Here is a 22,159-nt window from a genome sequence, read left to right as displayed (position 1 = left end):
TGAATATCTAATTAACCTAGATACTTGTTGATAATGATGTATAGTTTCAGCTGAGTACAAGCAATCTGTCTGAATACTGAAGTGTTAAAATACAAAGATGCTTATAGTGGTGGTTAAAAAATTAAAATCTTACTTTTTGCTGAAGCTGTAAACTTGTTCCATTTTATTTAGTATGTGTGTATTTAATATGTTGCCCACATGCACTTTTATTTTAGGTGGAAATAATCTTCTTCCAATGAATTGTTTCTTTTACTTTTTAAAGTCAGAGTTTAGCCATGTGTTAAAATTGTTCTAGGAAAGATTGAAGATATTTCAGTAAATTTTTACAGAGTTAAAGTAGGATAGTACATAGTAGACAGGATTCACCTACCACTTAGTGGAATTGTGGCAGATTAAATGTATAGTTTAATCTGTAAATATATCATTGTAATTGTTCACGTTGAAAGGATTACTATTTTTCTTTAAAAATTACTTGCATGTTAGAAATTCTTTTTACTTATTCACTGATTTTTTTTAAAAAAAGAGACTGAAAACGGCTTAAAAAAGCAGTGAAACTGAAAAAGGTGCTTCAGCATAGCGTGATACATTAATATAAATCATATATTAGAATATATTGTGAAATATATTCTGATAGTTGGAACAGAAATCATAATACTCCCGATTCCTGCTTAGATTTAGTTTTTGTTAAATGAGAATAAATTTACAATAAAATGTAATTATTGGCTAAACAGCATTATATATATAGCAGCAAATTTTAATTGTTTCTTTAAAAATTGAATTTATGATTCCTGAAAAGTATGTAGGTTCTTGTATTGGTGCCATCAGATTTGAGAGGAAATGTTATTTGATTTTTACTGAAACATTTAAGGCTATATCTGTAGAGAATTTTACTTTCCCCTGTTTACTGTACAGGTAACTCCTCAACTTACAACCACAATAGGGACTTGAAAATGTGTTGTTAAGCAGTGCAGTTGTTAAGTGAAGCTTCACACAACTGCACCCAATTTTCTGATCTTTTTGATGCAGTTGTTAAGCAAATTACCTGTATTCATTAAGCAAGACATGATATGACCATAATTTAGAACCTGCATCCAGCTGTCCCATTGATTTTGGTTGTTATATGATCACATGATTGCAGGATGCTGTGACTGTGGTAAATGTGTGACAGTTGCTAAGCACCTGAATCATGATCATGTAACTCAAAGAGATTCTGCAATGGTCATAAATGTGACAACTAGTCATCAGTCACTTTTCCCCTTGTAACTCTGAATAGTGATTAAATGAATAGTCATTGAGCAGGGACTACCTGTAGATTTTGTAATAATACTCATCCACCTTTTGGTAAAACATTAGGATGTATTCAACCAAGCCTCTGAAAGATTCTGATAGCAGACAATACATACCTTCCAATAATGAAGATTAGTTCAACTTGTTTAATAAGCTTTGTATATAATAATAAGCTTTATATCTGGATTTAATATTTGGTTTAGTAAATCCATCTCAATTAAGAAATAGTAACTTTCTTTTTCCACAAACTACAATTCAAAATTGAACTTGACTTCAAAGCTCACACCTCCTATGACTCGCTTTTTCTTTTTTTTTTGGTGGTTTACCCATTTTTCTGGTTATTGGAAAGAAGTTGGCAAAAAGAAACCAACTGGATTCATAAAATAGAGACTATGTTTTGTCGCTGTTCAACAGTCCCTAATCCAAATAAATCATGGCTTAATATTTATGAATACAGCAATACATGTATTCAGACGGTCTAAGTAAATTTCTTAATATATCTGGAAAAATCCTCACTCCTGTTTCAACAGTTGCTATCAAATTTTAATATTGCAGAAGGAGGTTATTAAAAATATGGGAAATGATCATATCAAAAATATTTAATTTATTAAATCTAAGTTTTGTTTTGGCTTTAATTTTGGAGTAATGTCTTCCACGTGTTGTTCAAAGGTCAAGTACAGCTCTTAGATTAAAAAAAAAGGTTCCACACCTTTCCATACTTATGGAACAAAACAAAACCTCCCCTAATTGCATGTAATTGCATAGTTGTCAATATCATATACAGTACTTTGTTGGATGAGTCTTACGTTGGTGTGCTATGGTAGCTAATAGGATTTTAATAGCAAATAGAACAGAAAGGAAATGTCAGTTTCACTTGCACTATTGCAGTAGCCTATAACAATTATAAACATGGTTATTTTCTTCATGATGCTTTGAAAAATATAAAATTCAGTCCTACCTAGGAACAAATTAGAACATTGAAATACTAATTGGAGCTATTTGTCTTTTCAAAATGAGTTTATATATCTTTGTTGTAGATCATACTTAGAATTTTAATAGAAACTAATAGGCTACATTCAGGAACAAGTTAAAGAAAAAGAATTAAACAATGACATTGACTTAAAAGGTTTTCCTAAACTTCCTTGATGGCTATTTAAACATTTGGTTAATAATTTAAAGTTCTTAAAATTTATCTTTGCAAATCTGATACTGTATGATTATGAATGAATTTTTGTTGGAAAAAACAGGATTTTCTCCACTGCTATGGCCAATCTCCACCAGAAGTCCCATTGCTCCTCTGCAGTGCATCCCCATCTCAGGACATTTTGACTATGAGGTGAGATCTTCAAGGTAATGAATCACTCTCCCCTAATTCTGGAGGACAGCCATCAGCAGAAAAACAGCACTGAATTCCACCACTGGGTTTGGAAGAGAATTCTGCACCCTAAAATAGTTTGCCAGACATTTCTAAGAAGAGAGATCTATTTGCAACCAAGACAAGAAAAATTAAAAATGGAATATTTCACTTGGGCAATTTTTGAAACTGAACCTTGGAATGGTTTTATATTCTTCACATATCCGGAGGGTGGGGGTGGATGGGACACGGGACTCTTTTCTGATTATTCAAAATCCTGAATGCAAAAGACCATTTATAAAGCCAATATTGCACTAGGTTTGTATCTTTAATGAGCATGTCAGAACTTGCTTTTAATTAGGTATACACTTGGCAGTAATTTGCACAATATACCAACGTTAAAAGGCACATGTAGGACAATTGCTAATGATAATATCTGCAAGAAAAACCTGATGGCTTTTTTTGTTCAGTAAAGATCTGAAAATTCTGTTTATTGTTTCAGTGTTGCAGTCTTAAGCAGAATGATACATAATTCTGCTTGATTCTATGAATCCACAATAATTTGTGAATTGATACTAAAAGTGTGTTAAAACAGCCAACACAAATGTACTTTCTGAATTATTGTAATGTTGATTCTTATGTCTATAAAATATTGCCTTGCTTTTTTTTATAAGTGATTCTGTATCAGTGTATTCATTATAAATAGTATGTTTGTAAAGAAGCCACTGCTGAGTCTTGGACGTTTTCTACCAAACAAGTCTAATTTTGTCTAAAAACTGCAGCATTGCAGTTGATTGATACTTTGCATTTAGAATCATTTTTTTCAGAATTCTTTGTAACCTGCAAACTTTTCCTTCTTGTCTGAAATAGGCAGGAGAGATAAAAAGCTGAACTTTTATAAAGGAACTCTTGGTTTAAAACCTTTACTTCCTGTTTTCTCTCCCTCTCCCGTATGCTGGTGTATTGAAAGCATGGAAAGAATGGATTGCAATATATGATAGATGGAATACTTTTGATATCTGGCGCATACTGCATTTTATATTTCATATGCTGCAAATATGGGGCATCTTTTCCTGGAGGTAACCAAACATATAATTAAAAAAACACAACCCTCCCAAAAAAATGCATTGTAACTTATATGCATTCCAAGCTACTTGAGTGAAATACATGTTACATTTTGGAGGTTTTATTTTGTAATAGAATATAATTGATATGATCTTTAAAGTGCTTAACCTTACTTCAAGGTTAAATAAGAACATGATAGAAGATAGTACAATTTATTTGAACAAAATTTCCAGAATTATAGGTATAGAAATAAGCCCTTCACTGCTTTTCTTGCAACACTTTCTGAGAATTCAAAAGTTTATTTTCTTTTTAGATAGTTTCTTCATTTACTTCTCATGGTCACCTCCAAATGCAGACTAGTTTTAACTTTATAACTGCTGAAATAAACCAATAATACCTGGCGTTAATTATGATATTTTTGTTTCTATACTTTTCCAATTCTAGATGGCAACTATGGCAACTTAATTCTTTAACTTTTTCTACTGTTACTGTTATATAATAAAGATAAAGAAGGAGTACTGTGGGGATTTATTAGTGTGTGATGAAGTCTGGTAAGAGTGCTAAATGCAAAGGAATTGGGTGAAATGCTCCCAGTTCGGACCAGATCCGGTAGCGATAAGGGCAGGTAGTTCGGAGAACCGATAGCAACAATCTCTGCCCCCCCCCCGCCCATGCCCACCCAATTGCCCAGTTCCCACTTGCCTACTTGGCAGCTTCCTGCTTTTGGTCTCGCTATTCCAGCCTTGCTTCGGCTGCTGCAATCAATTGCATCAGCTAGCAACTGAATCTGCCTGCCTGCAATCCATCTCATCGGTGAGCAACTCAATCTGCCTGCCTTTTCCCTTGAATTGGGTAAGTAAGGGGGGGGAGCTTTAAAAAATAGTTTTAAATTTAGCTGCTTTTATCTAAAAATATAAATAAAATAAAATGACAAAATAAAATATTTGTGCAGCTTTCTGAGATTTGGAGTGTTTCTGTAGTGTTCCACTACACAACTACACAAACACAAAATCTCACAAAGCTGTATGTGGCTTTGTGTGTGTGTGTGTGAGTTGTGTGTGTGTAAAGTGTGAAAGTTGGTTTTTGGGCTTTTTGTGGCTGTGTGAGGTTCCTGCTTGTTGCAGGGGCCATTTTGTGTGAGGTGCAGTTGCTTTTATATTGTGTGTGAGTCAGTTGTGTTGTTGTATGTGTGTGTAAAGTGTGAAAGTTGGTTTTTCTTATTGTTTTGTGTACTTTATTATTTTTATTATTTATTGTTATTGGCCACGCCCACCCAGTCACCTGACTACCAAGCCATACCCACCAATTAAGCCATGCCCACAGAACTGGTAGGGAAAATTTTTAGATTTCACCCCTGAAACAAATTATGATTAGAAAATATATAATTATAATTTGGTATAAAAATGAGAAATCAGCTTATTTTTTCTTGATTAAATTAGTTATAAATTATAGTACTTTGGCCAGCATGCTGCTTTTAATGTGATAATTGAAGAAGCTAAGAGAAACCTAAATTTAGCTTGTTTCCAAGAATTTTTTATCAAGGGTTGAAGCTTTTAGTACTGTAGTTCAACAGTTCCTTTCTTATACTTTGATAAATACCTTAATATGAACTATTCTGCATGATACTGCAAATTTGATTTGGAGTGAAATAATGCTAATGTTCCAAACTATGGAGGTTTTGTTTGTGAATGATAACAGACTTTGTACATGATATCCTGACTAGTATTATAGACCTTGAATAATTTGTGGCAAAATTTAATATCTACATTCCTTCAAAGTCTAGCTGTTAGATACGAATAAGGTAGGAACAAGGACTTAGTGTTCCTACCATGGGAGATTGATTTGCAAGTTTTAGCCCCACTGAGAGTTGCTTCAGGGGCAGCTACACTGCCCTCAAGGCTAAAAATGGTGCACACCCCGCTCTAGCTGCATTCATGATCACATATTTAAAGTTTGATGTATCATATATGACTACAATTACTCAACCAACCCACACAAGCCCCTCCCCACCATTTCTCCTCCCAATGACCCTCACCTGATATAACTTTCCCATCACAAGACTCACTAATGACTCACACCTGACCCATCACAAGATCCTCACTTGACAAACCCACACCTGAAGCCCTTATAAACAGAATACTGACACTGACATCCCCTAAAGTCTGCTGAAGTTGTTAGTTAGCCTGGTAATGAAATGTCTGGAAATCAACCCACAAACTCAGACAACAAACCTTCACCCTCATCCTACACCCTAGCTACTGATATTCACCACTATTGCACGACTACAATTTCTGTACTAAGCAGGCAAAGTATTTGGGTATAGGAGTGCAAAATAGCAATAGCATGTAGACTTATGTATCACTTCACAGAGCTTTACAGCCTTCTCTAAGTGGTTTACAGAGTCAGCATATTGCCCCCAACAATCTGGGTCCTCATTTTATGACCTTAGAAGGATGGAAGGCTGAGTCAACTTGTGTTGCTGAGAATTGAACTGTCAAACTGCTGGCAGTCAGCAGAAGTAACCTACAGTACTGCATTCTAACCACTGAACCATCATGCTAACTTTGGCATTCTTTGGGTAGTATATGGGGAAATGTCATATTTTAAAATCTCTTCCCTTTTTTTCTTTCTTCTTAGCTTTATCAGATATGTGTGTGTGCCAGGACAAAAAAATGGAATGATGTCAGCAGTCTGGCTGAATCAGGAAGTATGTTTCTAATGCTGCTTAATTTAAAATTACATTTGTTGCTGGAGAAATTATAGGTTAGGGATGAAAGGATTCTGGAATGTTGAGTGTGAGAAAAAGGAAAAAGGTACATCACTAGGAGTACATAAATAGCTTACTTCCTTGTAGTGGCCAGATCAATTGAATAATTTAATTATTGTGACTCTTGTTCTTCCTGGAAGGACAACTTCCAAAGGCTTGAAGTTCAAACAGACATGCTTAATCCAAGTCAACAAACACTGTAAGTTTTCTTGGTATTTTAAGATGTTTTAGCTTTAATAGACTTTTATCATTCTAGAATAGGCAATGTGCACTTTCTGTTTTATTTCAGCGTACTTCTTTACCTCTGCTTTCTTGTGGTTTTTAGTGTTACTCTTTTTAAAACAAAACCTTTACTGAAGAGTTTATAATAAAAGATAATACAAACTGAAATCAGAAAGAGAAAAGGGAAGAGTTAAAGAAATAAATTAGAAAAAGAATATTAAAGGTTTAAATATTCCTGATCATTTTTGTGAATATTTTTTGATAGAATTAGATTTTGCTTCTGAGGTAATGATGGAAGAAAAGTGCTATTTCAGAACCCAGTTGTCTTTTTATGTTAGGAAATATCGTCCTATTGATTTGTGTCTTTGTGAAGCAATAAACATTTTAAGGGACTAATAGCTTCAGCCAAACCCCAAGCAGTGACTCAGCCGCTAATGGTCATTATGAGAGAAAATGGTGAGGTAAAGCTAAAATTATTCTTTCCTACATAAGTGTGAACACTTTCTATATTCAGTCTCCAGAATGGAGAATTTATGGGGAATATATAGGGAGGGTCATTCATATTTTCCCAATTAGTAGTGATTGGTATTGCTCACATAGGAAGACCTAATGCAAATGCTACATTCACTTGGACCAAATCAAGAGTGAACATTATGCATTACCTCATCACTTAGAAATGAAAAGACTATTATAATATTTGTATTATAATATAATATAAATAATATAGTATTTTAATAACAGAGTAACAGAATGTTATTGGAAGGGACTTTGGAGATCTTCTAGTCCAACCCTCTGTTCAGGCAGGAAACCCTATACCAGTGTTGGTGAACCTTTTTGGTACCGAGTGCCCAAAAGGAGCATGTGCGTGCGAGTGGGGGAGCACTGGAAACTGGAAGAGCAGCTTCATGGTGTGAACATGCTGGAGCGCCGGAAACTGGAAGAGCAGTTCCCTGGCATGCATGCATGTGCCGGGAAGCTGAGCTTCTGGTTTCCGGCATGTGCATTGGTCTTCCATTTTCTGTCGTGCATGTGCGTGCAAAGGCCAGCTGGCTGGCACACATGTGCTTGGCGGAACCTGGAAGAGCAAATGGGCAATGACTGGCATGCCCAGAGAGATGGCTCTGCGTGCCACTTCTGGCACACTTGCCATAGGTTCGCCGTCATGGCCCTATACCATTTCAGACAAATGGTGTCCAATCTCTTTTTAAAAACTTCCAGTGTTGGAGCATGTACAACTTCTGCAGGCAAGTTGTTCTACTTATTAATTGTTCTAACTGTCAGGAAATTTCTCCTTAGTTCTAGGTTGCTTCTCTCCTTGATTAGTTTCTAACCAGTGTTTTTTGTCCTGCCTTCAGGTGCTTTGGAGAACACCTAGTGTTTCTAGGTTCTTTATTTTATTTTAGGAAGAAGGGGAAAGCAAACATGTTTTCTGTTTGTCAACTTGTTGTGTGAGACAAATGCTTAGTGCCATGGTACCTATTTAGGTGCTAGCATGATATGGATATTGGGAGCAGACCTAGAGGGAGGCATAACCTTATTGATTAAAATGTCAGGGTTCCAACCCCCAACCAATGAATGTCAAGCCTCCAAGTAACATGTTCCAAAAAATAAAGTCCAAGGCATCCATCTTCCTTTTCAAATCCATTTTTTTTGTTTGTTTACATTTATACCCCGCCCTTCTCCGAAGACTCAGGGCGGCTTACAGTGTATAAGGCAATAGTCTCATTCTATTTGTATATTTTTACAAAGTCAACTTATTGCCCCCCCAACAATCTGGGTCCTCATTTTACCTACCTTATAAAGGATGGAAGGCTGAGTCAACCTTGGGCCGGGCTTGAACCTGCAGTAATTGCAGGCTTTGTGTTCTTAATAACAGGCTGTACCAGCCTGAGCTATCCGGCCCTTAATTTATTAGGAACACATTAAATTGGCACAGACTCTGAACCGGATCTGGAATTACACCCAATAAAATCATAAATTAGAAACTTCCCCCTGAGTCACAACCTCCAATCAATTATCAGTCCAACAGCCCAGTGACTCCAAACTCCACCATAAGCTAGCTGCAGGCATCTTCTCTCTTCCCATGGGAAAGGAATGCCACCGAAACATAGCATTCCCCCTTTATCTTTACACCTCCCTCTCAACAGTTAGAAAGTGGTGTGGCTGAAATATTTATAAAATTCAAGTTACTACAAACCTAAAAGCTAATAGAAAAAGAGTACAAAGACTACAAGAAAATATGGGTACACATATGTCATCTTCAGGGTCGACAATGAAGATTCCAAGGCCAGCAGTTCCTCAAAGTTTCATTTTATTGGGGATGTCATATTGGCACATCTGGGAAAACTAATCTGAAAGCTCCTGGGTTTTCACCACCCAAAGGAAAGTTGAAGTCCCTTCCCCTGCACCCATATGTCCATCACATAGTCCATTCAATCCACTGTCCAAACTGGAGATGCCTCCCAATCATGTCACTCCAGGTGCAGGTTGAATGTCCTTGACTTTCAGAAAAAAATGTTGTTATGGCTCAATACTTCTACCAACTCCATGCAAACCCCTCTTCCAGTTTCCCACAGACTAAGTGTGGTAGCCCTGAAGATCCAAAAGAAAAGATGGCCTCCAGGGCTGACAGACTGCTCCCCCCTCAACTGATGATCGTGTCCTGGAATGAGAGCAATGTAGGAGGTTAATTCAGTCAGCCCCTAACCACCTTTCCTTCCCCCCCCAGGAGGACCCTTTGGCTTATCATGGAATTTATCATGGAATTGCTTTACTAATCTATCTGCCTTTATATTTCAGCTCTTAACCCAGGTAGCCTCAGACAAAGGGTATCTTTTCCAATGAACTAAATACTGCAATCGACCCCTATTTAATCTAAGGTCTAAAATTCTCTTAACCTCATAATGGTTCTCCCCTTGCATCACTATAGGCTTGGGGGCTGGTCGGATATGTGGTCTCAGTCTTGAACTGACTGCTGGCTTCAGCAGGATGTAGTGAAAGACTGGATGCATTTTCCCTAGTATGCGTGGGAAATTAAGGTCAACTGTTACTGGGTTAATTATTTTCACTATTGGGAAAAGCCCTCAGAATTTAGGTCCCAGCTTCTTGCTGGGTAATCTCAATTTAATGTATTTGGTTGATAGGTAAACTCGATCTCCCACACGGAAGAGGGGGCTGGAGAGATCGCTGTCTGTCAGCTTGTTTTTTGTATGCTTCTGCGGCTTCCGCCAGCGCTTTCGTAGTGTCCACCCAGCCCTTCTTTAACGACTCCATCCATTCGGTTAGAGTCATGGAGGAGGGTGGCTCTCTCGGCAGCTCGGGCATGGGAATAAAGTCCATGCTGCTGGTGAACTGAAAGGGGGTCAATCCGGTGCTGCACGGCGTTGTTGTAAGCCAGTTCTGTGAAGGGCAGCAGATATGCCCAGTTTTCTTGTTGGTAATACACATAACAGCTTATGTATTGTTCCACCATTGCGTTCGTCTATTCCGCGACTCTGCTCATGCATGGATGAAAGGCTGAGCTAGGTCCCTGAGTCAATCTGACAGATTTCAGGAACTCCCTCCAGATTTTAGTGGTGAATTGGATGCTCTGGTCTGATATCACCTGGCGGGGCACTCCAGGCAGCTGACAAATCTGCTTGATGAACATTTTAGTTCATCACAAGAAAAGATGGCCTCCAGGGCTGACATAAACTTTTGTTCAGGAAAGGAAGCAGTGTCAATTTTGCATTTTTACTTCACATATTTCAGTATCCCAAATCAATGGTGGAATGTTATTTTATGCCTATTACCCCATATTCAGTTCTCAATATCCATTGTTACAATTGGAAAAAATCTGAAGATTTAATGTCAGTGACCATGCACTGTTTGTATCATTTAACAAATAGCTTAAAAGCCCAGAAGAATTCTTGCATCTAAAGATAATATTAGATATTGATGTTTTGCAGCAAAGTTTTAAATTAAAATAATCATTTAAATAGGAAGGCAATTGGGACAGAATGTCACTGTGATACTCAGGAGTACCATATTTCCTACCCTGTGTGGATAATACTGATGAATCGATGAATGCCTTATACATTTTTTCTTCCTCTTTTTTGTGGTTTCCCAGTAGATGTTACCGCTTTGATGCTGTTTCTGCTGAACTCTACCTTAAGCCTCACTCATCCATCCTGCTTGCTGGTTTCTCTAAGCATTGCTTACTCAGACCTGAAATGCAAAATGCACTTGCCATCAGCCCACTTCAAGGTCAAAATGTACCACCTATGTATTAACCTTCATGAACATTTTTTGTGCACCTTCAAGTCAGTTTTGACTCCTGGTAACTGCATGGAGAGGTCCCTGCAGTTTTCTTGCCAAACTGTTTTCAGAAGTGGCATGCCCCTGCCTTCTTCTTAGGTGAAAGAAAGTGCCTGGCTGAAAGTCATCCAGCTGGCTTTGTGCCTAAAGCAGGACTAGAACTTACATCTCCCTAATTTCTGGCCCACTGCCTTTAACCATTACAGCTTTTTGTGCATAAATGGGAGTTGCAGCTGTAAAGCCATCATGAACTCTCTGAAAGCCACACTTGTAACAATATGAGAAGCAAATCTAAAGTAGACTTTAGGCTCTGCCCCAAATCTATTTAAAATATTTCCTAGGAGATCTAAAGAGAAGATTCAAAAACAAGATTTTTATGATATCTCAGCTCTGTTTTGCAGAGTGAAGCTGCATCTGTTCAAACAGGAAAATAACAATCAAGGTTCCAGAATGGAAGGCAGATTTATTCTAATTTCATTAGATTTACTACTAGGTGATGAAATCAATAATAACTAAGTACTTGAAACTTGTTGCAACCCGCTGTTGTATCATCTATTTGATTTTTGAAATGGCTTCACAATGCATCTGTTAGATCTCTTTTAATCATAAATTGCAGGTGCTAATGTGAGGAAATTTAAATACTGCTACTTCATTGCAAAATGTCAAGGTTGGAAACACCGGAATATCAGAAAAGTGACTCACAGCTAAACTACAGCTGTATATATTAAATACATACTGCCTAGCTGTTTGTTGTTTTTTATTTTATGACAAAAGATGCACATGCAATTTATACTGAATTTCTCATGCCATTTTAAATAAATCCTTTTACCTATCGAAGGCATTAAAAAAGAGACAGAGTGCTCATGCCTTTTAAAAAACAAAAAAACAAATGAAGTGTTACTTTCTCACACATTTTTAAAAAAAATTGACACACTGACAAACACACCAGTATAAAATAATTGTATGAAGCTAATGAGTAAACTTAAAGTCCCTCCCTGGACTTGGTATCTTTGATCAAGTTCAGTCTCTTGAATGGCTATAATAAAGTAGTGTTTCTCAACCCCAGTGACTTTAAAGATGTATGGATTTTCAATCCTGTTCCTACAGTTCTTTCGACAGATAGGCACAAGCTGGCTGGAGAATTCTGAAAACCAGGCATCTTAAATTTGCTGAGGTTGAGAAATACAGTACTAGAGAGACCTATAGTTATATAATTATACCATTAGCTTATGCTTTCTTTTTTAGGCTTTAGCTTAGCATTTACTTTGTATCAGCAACCTAGTCCAGAAAAGTCTGGATGTAAACCATTCATAAAGAATATTTGTGTGCTGTTTTATTTATTTATTTAAATTTATTATAGCTACCCAAATCAGTGGAGATTGGCTGGTGAATATGTGTTGCACTGGAATGTGTATTTGAATAAGCAGCTTTCCTCCATGGTAGCCATTTTGTTTATGAGCCCATGGCGTGCTAGCAAAAGTCTGATTTTAGCTATCAGCCGCAAAGATCTCACATCAAAGAGCTGTGAACATTTGTTCTAGAGTTACGTTCTGGATACATGTGAAGAAGTATCCGTTTTATTGGTTTGTTTCAATTTACATAACTGAACACAAGCACAAAGTAAAGCAGGTCTTATTTTATCTCTATATGTTCTATTCATTCAAGTTGAACTCCATATGATTCTCAGAGTCTAACTACAATAGAGGTAACATTAAAAATAAAGAACTTTTTTCTAACCAATGGTAAAATTGATCCCTGAATCCTCAGGGTCTTATTTTATCTCTATATGTTCTATTCATTCAAGTTGAACTCCATATGATTCTCAGAGTCTAACTACAATAGAGGTAACATTAAAAATAAAGAACTTTTTTCTAACCAATGGTAAAATATCCTGAATCCTCTTTTTCTTTAATCATCAAAAGTTAATCTATTCATTTTTGCACAATCTACTTTTTTAAAAATAACTTCTCCTTCCAGTGGTATTTTCCCTGTTTTCCAGTTTTGTGCAAAAACAATTCTTGCTGCTGTTATTACATGTATAATCAAATAGATATTTTCTTTACTGGTTTTCTCTGGAAGGATACCCAATAAGAACAGCTCTGGTTTTAAATCAATGTGTTGTTGAGTCATTTCTTCTAACCATACCTTTATTTTATTCCAATAATTTTTAGATTCTGAGCATGTCCACCACATATGATAATAAGATCTTGATAACTGGTGACGTTTCCAACATTTAGCTGATTTATCTTTAAATATTTTTGCCAGTTTTTCAGGAGGCATATGCCATCTATAAAACATTTTATATTGATTTTCTTTATAGGCAGTGGACATTGTTAATTTGTAGTTCCTCTCCCATAACTGTTGCCATTTATCTAGATCTACTGAATATCCAAAATTTTTGGCCCATGCTATCATTGTTTCCTTTATTTGTTCATCTTCTAACTCAATACCTAACAAAAAGTTATAGATCTTTAAAATTAATTTATCCTCTGTTCCCATGAGTAACCCATCCAGCTCCATAGTCAGGGTCTTAAGGTGGCTTGGAACACCATCAGGATGGGAACCTTATAGATTTAATCTAGAGAGCAAGTACTGGGATAGAGAGGAGGAGGTTCCTGCATCCCAAAATATGACAATGTCTAATTAAGATGACTTGGAGCATAACCACTTTACTAGATGGGCAGAAAATCCCTCAGATAGATGGTCCTATGCCATCTAGGGATTTATAGTTAATAATTAGTACCCTGAATTGCACCAGAAAGCACAGTGACAATGACTGAAGTTCATGAAGCAGAGCTGTCATGTGGCATGCTGAGACAAGCTCATTATGCTTGTGCCATGACATTCTGGATCAGTTGAAGCTTCCCAATAGCTTTCAAGGGCATGTCCTCATAGAGCACATTTCAGTAGTTCAGCCATGAGGTGCGAGTGACAGTCTGAACAACCAACTGGTCCTGAAAAGGGTGCAGCTGGCACTTCAAGTGGACCTCTGCAAAGATCTTCTTAGTCATGGCTGCCATCTGCTCTTACTGCTAGTATAGCAATGCTATTTAAGTAGAGAATCATGATAGAGGGTTTTCTATGTTTTGCATATCTGTGTGACCATTTTCTCTCCCTTAAACTGACATAATATTAGTTAATACTGAAATGGCAGGACTTCAGACCAGATATTCTACAGCATATTATTATTATTATTATTATTATTATTATTATTATTATTATTATTATTATTATTATTATTATTATTATTATTATTTGATTTTTATACCGCCCTTCTCCCGAAGGACTCAGGGCGGTGTACAGGCAAAAGTAAAAAACAAGCAATACAATGTACAATTTAAAATGCAAATTAAAAAACTTATTTTATAATTGGCCTAAAAAGTTTAAAATATATAATAAACTAAAACCCCATTTAAAATTATTAATAGAAAATTTAAAATCGATAAAATTTAAGCCAGCCCAGCGAATGAAAAGATGTGTCTTCAGTTCATGACGGAAGGTCCAAGGTCAGGTATTTGGCGTAAACCGGGGAAGCTCGTTCCAGAGTGTGGAGCCCTCACAGAGAAGGACCTTCCTGGGGCCGCCAGCCGACATTGCTTGGCGGACGGCACCTGAGAAGTCCCTCTCTGTGAGGCGTCACGGGTCGGTGGGAGGCATGCGGTAACAGCAGGCGGTCCCGTAAGTACCCAGGCCCTAAGCCATGGAGTGCTTTAAAGGTCGTAACCAAAACCTTAAAGTGCACTCGAAAGGCCACAGGTAGCCAGTGCAGTCTGCGCAGGAGCGGTGTTACGTGGGAGCTACGCGTAGCTCCCTCTATCACCCGCGCAGCTGCATTCTGGACTAACTGAAGTCTCCGAGTGCACCTCAAGGGGAGCCCCATGTAGAGAGCATTACAATAATCCAAGCGAGAGGTAACGAGTGCATGAGTGACTGTGCACAAGGCATCCCGATCAAGGAAGGGGCGCAACTGCCGAACCAGGCGAACCTGGTGGAAGGCCCTCCTGGAGACGGCCGTCAAATGATCTTCAAACGACAGCCGTTCATCCAGGAGGACACCTAAGTTGCGCACCCTATCCTTTGGGGCCAGTAACTCGCCTCCAACAGTCAGCTGCGGCTGCAGCTGACTGAATCGGGATGCCGGCATCCACAGCCACTCCGTCTTGGAGGGATTAAGCTTGAGCCTGTTTCTCCCCATCCAGACCCGTACGGCCGTATGAATACACATACAGTACTTATGCTAATTTCTTTAAGGAATTTCAACCCTGCCTGCAGCTTTTACTTTAGGCAACTTATATGGACATTTTTCTGCTTCTTCTTACTAACTTACTTACTTTACTTATTGTACTTCTCAATTAAAGCTTTCAAACTGCCTAGCAAGAAATGTGTGATCCTCCAAATTAACACATAAAATCCAGTTCTGCATGCAGCTGGAGGACTGCTAAAGGCATTTTCCCTGTATACAAGTGAATGCAAATTTATTTTCCTTGCTCCACATGACCAGGTGTGACAACAAAAGGATGAGACTGGCTCCCTCTGTGTTTTTCACTGCAGGCACTGAAAGGCTTTAGGGAACTGGAATATCTATACAGGAAGAAAAGGGCCACACTTTAGAAAAACATCATTAAAAGATTAACATTTCACAATACCCATTGTACAAATACGATTCGCTCAGATTTAAGGATTTTACTCAATGTCAGAACTGCAGTTGCTTGTAGGGGTTATTAACATGCTATCATTTTTTATTACACTTAAGACTTAATTACACTTAAGTGGAGACTTATATTTTGTTTAAAGGTAACTTTATTCACCCTTCATGTCCTGGGAATCATCCCTTTGGTCGCATTGGTGGATGATCTCTGGAGGGCCAGGGACAGGGGATATTCCTCTGCCCTGGTCCTATTAGACCTCTCAGCGGCGTTCGATACCATCGATCATGGTATCCTGCTGCGCCGGTTGGGGGGATTGGGAGTGGGAGGCACCGTATATCGGTGGTTCTCCTCCTATCTCTCTGACCGGTCGCAGACGGTGTTGACAGGGGGGCAGAGGTCGACCGCGAGGGGCCTCACTTGTGGGGTCCCACAGGGGTCGATTCTCTCGCCCCTGCTGTTCAACATCTACATGAAGCCGTTGGGTGAGATCATCAGTGGTTTCGGGGTGAGATACCAGCAGTACGCTGACGACACCCAGCTGTACTTTTCCACCCCAGACCACCCCAATGAAGTTGTTGAAGTGCTGTCCCGGTGTTTGGAAGCTGTACGGGTCTGGATGGGGAGAAACAGGCTCAAGCTTAATCCCTCCAAGACGGAGTGGCTGTGGATGCCGGCACCCCGATTCAGTCAGCTGCAGCCGCGGCTGGCTGTTGGAGGGAGTTACTGGCCCCAAGGGATAGGGTGCGCAACTTGGTTGTCCTCCTGGATGATCGGCTGTCGTTTGAAGACCATTTGACGGCCGTCTCCAGGAGGGCCTTCCACCAGGTTCGCCTGGTTCGGCAGTTCGCCTTCCTTGATCGGGATGCCTTATGCACAGTCACTCATGCGCTCGTTACCTCTCGCTTGGATTACTGTAATGCTCTCTACATGGGGCTCCCTTGAAGTGCGCTTGAGGCTTCAGTTAGTCAGAATGCAGCTGCGCGGGTTATAGAGGAGCTACGCGTAGCTCCCATGTAACACCGCTCCTGCGCAGACTGCACTGGCTGCCTGTGGCCTTCGGGTGCACTTTAAGGTGTTAGTTATGACCTTTAAATCGCTCCATGGCTTAGGACCTGGGTACTTACGGGACCGCCTGCTGTTACCACCGCCTCCCACCGACCCGTCGCTCCCATAGAGAGGGACTTCTCAGGGTGCCGTCCGCCAAACAATGTCGGCTGGCGGCCCCAGGAAGGGCCTTCTCTGTGGGGCTCCCACACTCTGGAGCAGCTTCCCCGGGTTTCGCCAAATACCCGACCTTCGGACATTTCGCGAACTCAAGACTCATCTTTTATCCGCAGGGCTGGCTTAAATTGGGATTTTAATGTTTAAATTTATTAATTTTAAACGGGTTTTTAGTATGGTAAATTTTAATCATTGGGCTAATTTAAAATAAGTTTTTTAAATCGTATTTTAAACTTGTATATTGTATTGTCGGTTTTATTATGCCTGTACACCGCCCTGAGTCCTTCGGGAGAAGGGCGGTATAAAAATCAAATAAAATAAATAAATAAATAAATAAATAAATAATAATTGATGGAGCAGAAAAAAACCTCACTTAAAGAATTAAGCCAAGAAAATGCAAAGAATGACATATATAGGGGTCACTTTTCAGATTAATATAAATGTAATCAATACATCTCTCTATATATATACATTGCATTTTTCTGTGTGTGTGTCTGGGGATGGGTGAGCGGGAAGGAAAAAATGCTTCTTCCTTTGCAATGATAAGGGTATAAGCTTCAAGTTTTGTTTAGATCATGCTTGTATTCTACCAACAAATCTATTAAAGGCTATCTTGTTGACTGTATTGAATGAAATGAGATAGCACTCTTTTTCATTGTGTTTGTAATTAAAGCATGCCACAGCTATCAATAGTCATTTAAGAAATATCTTCATGAAAGAAGCAACTGCATGGCAATGTTTATTATTTTACTGCTGGTTCCCACTCTGACGTTACAAGGCTATCTACACAGATATGGAAAGAAGATTGACAAGCGTTGGTAGCAGAAATGAAAGAAGGGTGCGGCTTGCAGTTGAAATGTTTTGGGTTTGGGTTAAGGAGAATCTTCTTGTTGCAGCATATTCTCTGATATCTTAGGTCGAAGGGAAGTTTTTGAGCGTCTCTATTTTTTTTAAAGTCTCAGGCAAATTGTTGCTGGGAAATCAAAGTTTAAATGTGCATGCTTATAAAATAGGAATGTGTTGGTGTCTGTGTCCATGCAAAAAGGGGCCGTAATAGCTCAGGCTGTTAGAGCCTGTTATTAGAACACAGTAGCCTGCAATTACTGCAGGTTCAAGCCCGGCCCAAGGTTGACTCAGCCTTCCATCCTTTATAAGGTAGGTAAAATGAGGACCCAGATTGTTGGGGGGGCAATAAGTTGACTTTGTAAAAATATACAAATAGAATGAGACTATTGCCTTATACACTGTAAGCCACCCTGAGTCTTCGGAGAAGGGCGGGATATAAATGTAAACAAAAAAAAATGTGTAATAGATTTAGACACTGCATTGAGGCTTCTTGGATCTCTGATACTCGGATGCCTTTGAAATCAGTGGTACTGAGAGCATCAAAAGACATTGGAGCAATACTTAATCCCAGTTCTCTACGTATAAAAACATGGAAAATTAGAAACAAGAAAATATCAGTAGATGAAAGGGCAGAATATCGAATATTCTTCTCAAGTATATTTTTTCCTCTAAATTTGTTATTCTGCTTTCCTCTCCTCTTGCTAGATTTGATTCTCATCTCAGACATTCTATATGAGAAAGAGATATGAAAACTATCATGTACTAAGTTCTGAGATCCACATTTTGGAATTCAAATGCTTTGATAGTTAAATAATAAGCTCAAAGTGAGAATGTAAACAAATCACCATTTGAAACTATTGAAAAAGAAATGCTATTAATTAGACTTCACTAGACAATTTTTTAAATTAGACATACTGTAGGTTAAATTATTTCATTCCATTTTATTTCTAATCTATAAAATTCACTATATCTGTTAAACTAATGTAAAAATGAATACTTATATTTGTGAGCAAATGTTTCCTTTTAATTTTTACATTGGGGTGGTGGGACATCCCCACTGATGACCTGGTTCTGCAGCCCTGGACAGGGAAAGTTGGGGGAGAATGCTGCCTCCCTCTGCTGGAAAGCCGGAGCCCCTTCCCAGCCTTGGAGGTAAGGGCGTTCCAGGAACTCAGTCTGGAGGGCCAGCAGGCGGGAGAGCTTTGCTCCAACTCTGGCCAGGATGAAGTGCCCTCCCAACCCGCCACCAAGCCAGCAGAGCCCCCCCCCATTATCCCTAGGTAGCACCTTCCCACTTCCCAGCCTGCCTCTTACCCCTTGGTGGCATCTCCATGCTGCTCTCTCCTCAGACCCTCCTGGGGCAGCTCGCCTCCCTGACAGTAGCTCCTCCATTTTTTCCCTGGTTGCTCCAGCATCCTGGCCAGAAGTGGCAGCATAAGAACTGCCACCTCCCCTTTGCCTCTCATGGTGGCAGGAGCAATGGGGGAGGGATCTGGCAGCCAAGCCAGCAAACATTGCCCTGCTGACCCATGCACCCAAGTAGGCCAGATGCTCCAGACCATAGACGTGCGTCAGTGCCACAGGCAGGAGGGCTGGGGCAGCGCAAGAAGCCCGCTCAGGTGGGGAGGGAATGAAATCTTGGCCCACCCATCCTGGCTGGCAGCTCTGCTCTCCTTGCTCTTCCGGGTTCCAGTGTGCCAGCCAGCTGGTTTTCATATGCACAGGAATGCCAGAAACCGAAAGAGCAGCCACCTGGTGTACACGCGGGCACTGGGAAGATGATCTTCTGGTTTCTGGCACGCGCATACGCACTGGCCAGCTGGTCTTCATGTGTGCATGCATGCCAGAAACCAGAAGACCAAGTGGCCAGTGCACATGTGTGTGCCAGAAACTGAAAGATCATCCTCCTGGTGTGTTCATGCGCACCAGGTGGCTGCTCTTTTGGTTTCTGGTGTTCCCACGCACATGAAGACCAGCCAGAAGAGCAACGGGTGATGGCTAACATGCCCTGAGTAATGGCTCTGTGTGCCACCTCTGTCCCGTGTGCCATAGGTTCGCCATCATGGATCTAGATTTTTAAAAATATTCGTTGCCTAAAAAGACAATAACTACAAGGAAGGTTCAGTGTTATTTATAGTCTTTTGTTGCTCAGCTCAATATCCAAGTGGAATACAAGTTTCTAAGATTATTTCAAAAAAATACACTAAAACGAAAAAATAAAAAATAAAATATCTCAAATATGAGATGATTGTGGGTTTATTAAAAGGCATGACAGTCAAAATCGTACAATGTCTTTTATTTCATTTGGCATCTATTATGTGCACACTGGATACAGAGGCAAAGAATGGCACTGGATAATATGAACTGACCTCAGAAGGAACAGTTGGAGGAGTGCACCAAGCCCCAATGAGTACATGGAAAATGATCGTATTTTTTCTTTGGTTGGGGCTTTTGCTGAAAGTAAGTCTCTCCAGAGTAGTAGCTGGTAAAAAGTAGTTTTGTCTTGTGGTTAAGGCACAAGGCTAGAAAGTAGGAGAGTGTGAATTCAACTCCTCTCTTGGCCATAAAAGTCAGCTGGGTGACTTTGGCCAGTCATTCTCTCCTAGCCCAATTCAACTCACAGAGTAGTTGTTGTGGGGAAAAGAAGAGGAATAAGGTGTTGGACATTTTCAGCACTTTTAGTTATTTGTAAAAATAAAAAACATGCACACACGCACACGCATTTTTATTTTTTTTGCATTTATATCCCGCCCTTCTCCGAAGACCTAGGGCGGCTTACACTATGTCAAGCAATAGTCTTCATCCATTTGTATATTATATACAAAGTCAACTTATTGCCCCAACAATCTGGGTCCTCATTTTATCTACCTTATAAAGGATGGAAGGCTGAGTCAACCTTGGTCCTGGTGGGACTTGAACCTGCAGTAATTGCAAGCAGCTGCTAATAACAGACGGTCTTAGCAGTCTGAGCCACACAGAGGCCCTTTTGCTTTTTCTTGTAGGGTACACTGAATTATTTGAATTAAAAGAAGCAGTGAAGCCCAATCTTTGAAAGAACAATTATTTGTCTTGACCAAGGTCATTCTAGAAAAGTTCTGTGCAACTTCCAACTGGATTGCAGGAGCCAATCCAAAGTCATGGTGTACTGTCCTCTCTGCAGCCAATCAGTTGCAGATTTTTGTGTGATTTTTTACAAAAGAGTTAAAGTAAGTGGCATGAAAAACGCAACAAAAGTACTGCCTATGGGAGATCATGGGCAAATTCTCTTGGCCATAAAATTCCATAAATATGGCAGGGATCTTTCCTGTTTAGAATCTGGCTGAAGCATCCTTTCCTCAGTGCTTTCCAATAAAGGTTTTTCAAACCTTTAAACCATTAAGGTGGCTAAGGAACCATTATGGCTGAAAGTCCTTTATTAATTCTCTATATGAATTATTTTGTGGATACAGGTTGCATTTACTTTTATATGTTCAGGCAACCAAAGTACTTAAGCTTCAATTCTAGTTCAAGATTTTTATTGCCTGAAATACTTTATCATCTAAAGCTTTCAAATTGAGTTGTATATTTAAAAAATAATGCATTTTTGCTCTTATCACATTAAACCTGCCGACTACTGTCAGCTTGCTTTTAAAAAACCAAAAGAACTACTGACTGTAAATTATTACTTCCATATGATGAGACTGTCAGTAACCCTTAGCTGCAGATGGATGTAACAGGATCTCTATGTTCTCACCACAATACAAGCAGCAAGATCAGAATTTCTTTTTCCAAAGGATGGCAAACTGACCTGCAGTAACTTGACACAGTCACTAGGTGTCATTGTATACTTATTCTCATCATTTTCTCTTACAATTCAGTTTAAAAAAAATATTTCTTCAGATTTGACACTGGCTAACTATGGGAGGAAAAGTTCTTTAGCAAAAAATGCTCATGCACAGATTGATGATAGCACAGATTATGGATATGAACAATCTGTGAAGAGACTTCAGTTTAGTCAATCTGATCTAAGAAAGTTTCTTGCTTATGGTATAGATGGTAAATTGGGACAGTACAGTAGTAATTTCTAATCCTGTATTTTTTCCCATTTGTAGATATGTGGAAATTAGTAATTAAAATGTCATAACTTTCAAATAATCTAGAGAGACTGAGCCCTGCATTATGTAGTCATCCTTTGAGTTTTCATCACTTAAAAAAACCATTATAGGTTCAAAATTGTAAAGACTGCATTAGACAAATCATTGTTATCCTCATGGTCCTTTATGAAGTGTTGTAATTAATATTCAAGTGTTACCACAAGTGCACTATGCACACTAAGAAAACCATTTGGGAGAATTGTTTTGGAACTTGCATGAGTGCAGCAGGTCTCTGCTCTTCATTAAAGCAGAATGGTTTGTTGGACTTCCACAAAACTTTGAAAAAAATGGTGCTGCCACTATAAAACGCTTTTAATGA

This window comes from Ahaetulla prasina, chromosome 6 (assembly GCF_028640845.1).
Source record: "Ahaetulla prasina isolate Xishuangbanna chromosome 6, ASM2864084v1, whole genome shotgun sequence".
Lineage (NCBI taxonomy): Eukaryota > Metazoa > Chordata > Lepidosauria > Squamata > Colubridae > Ahaetulla > Ahaetulla prasina.
Note: the sequence above shows the minus strand (reverse complement) of the source record.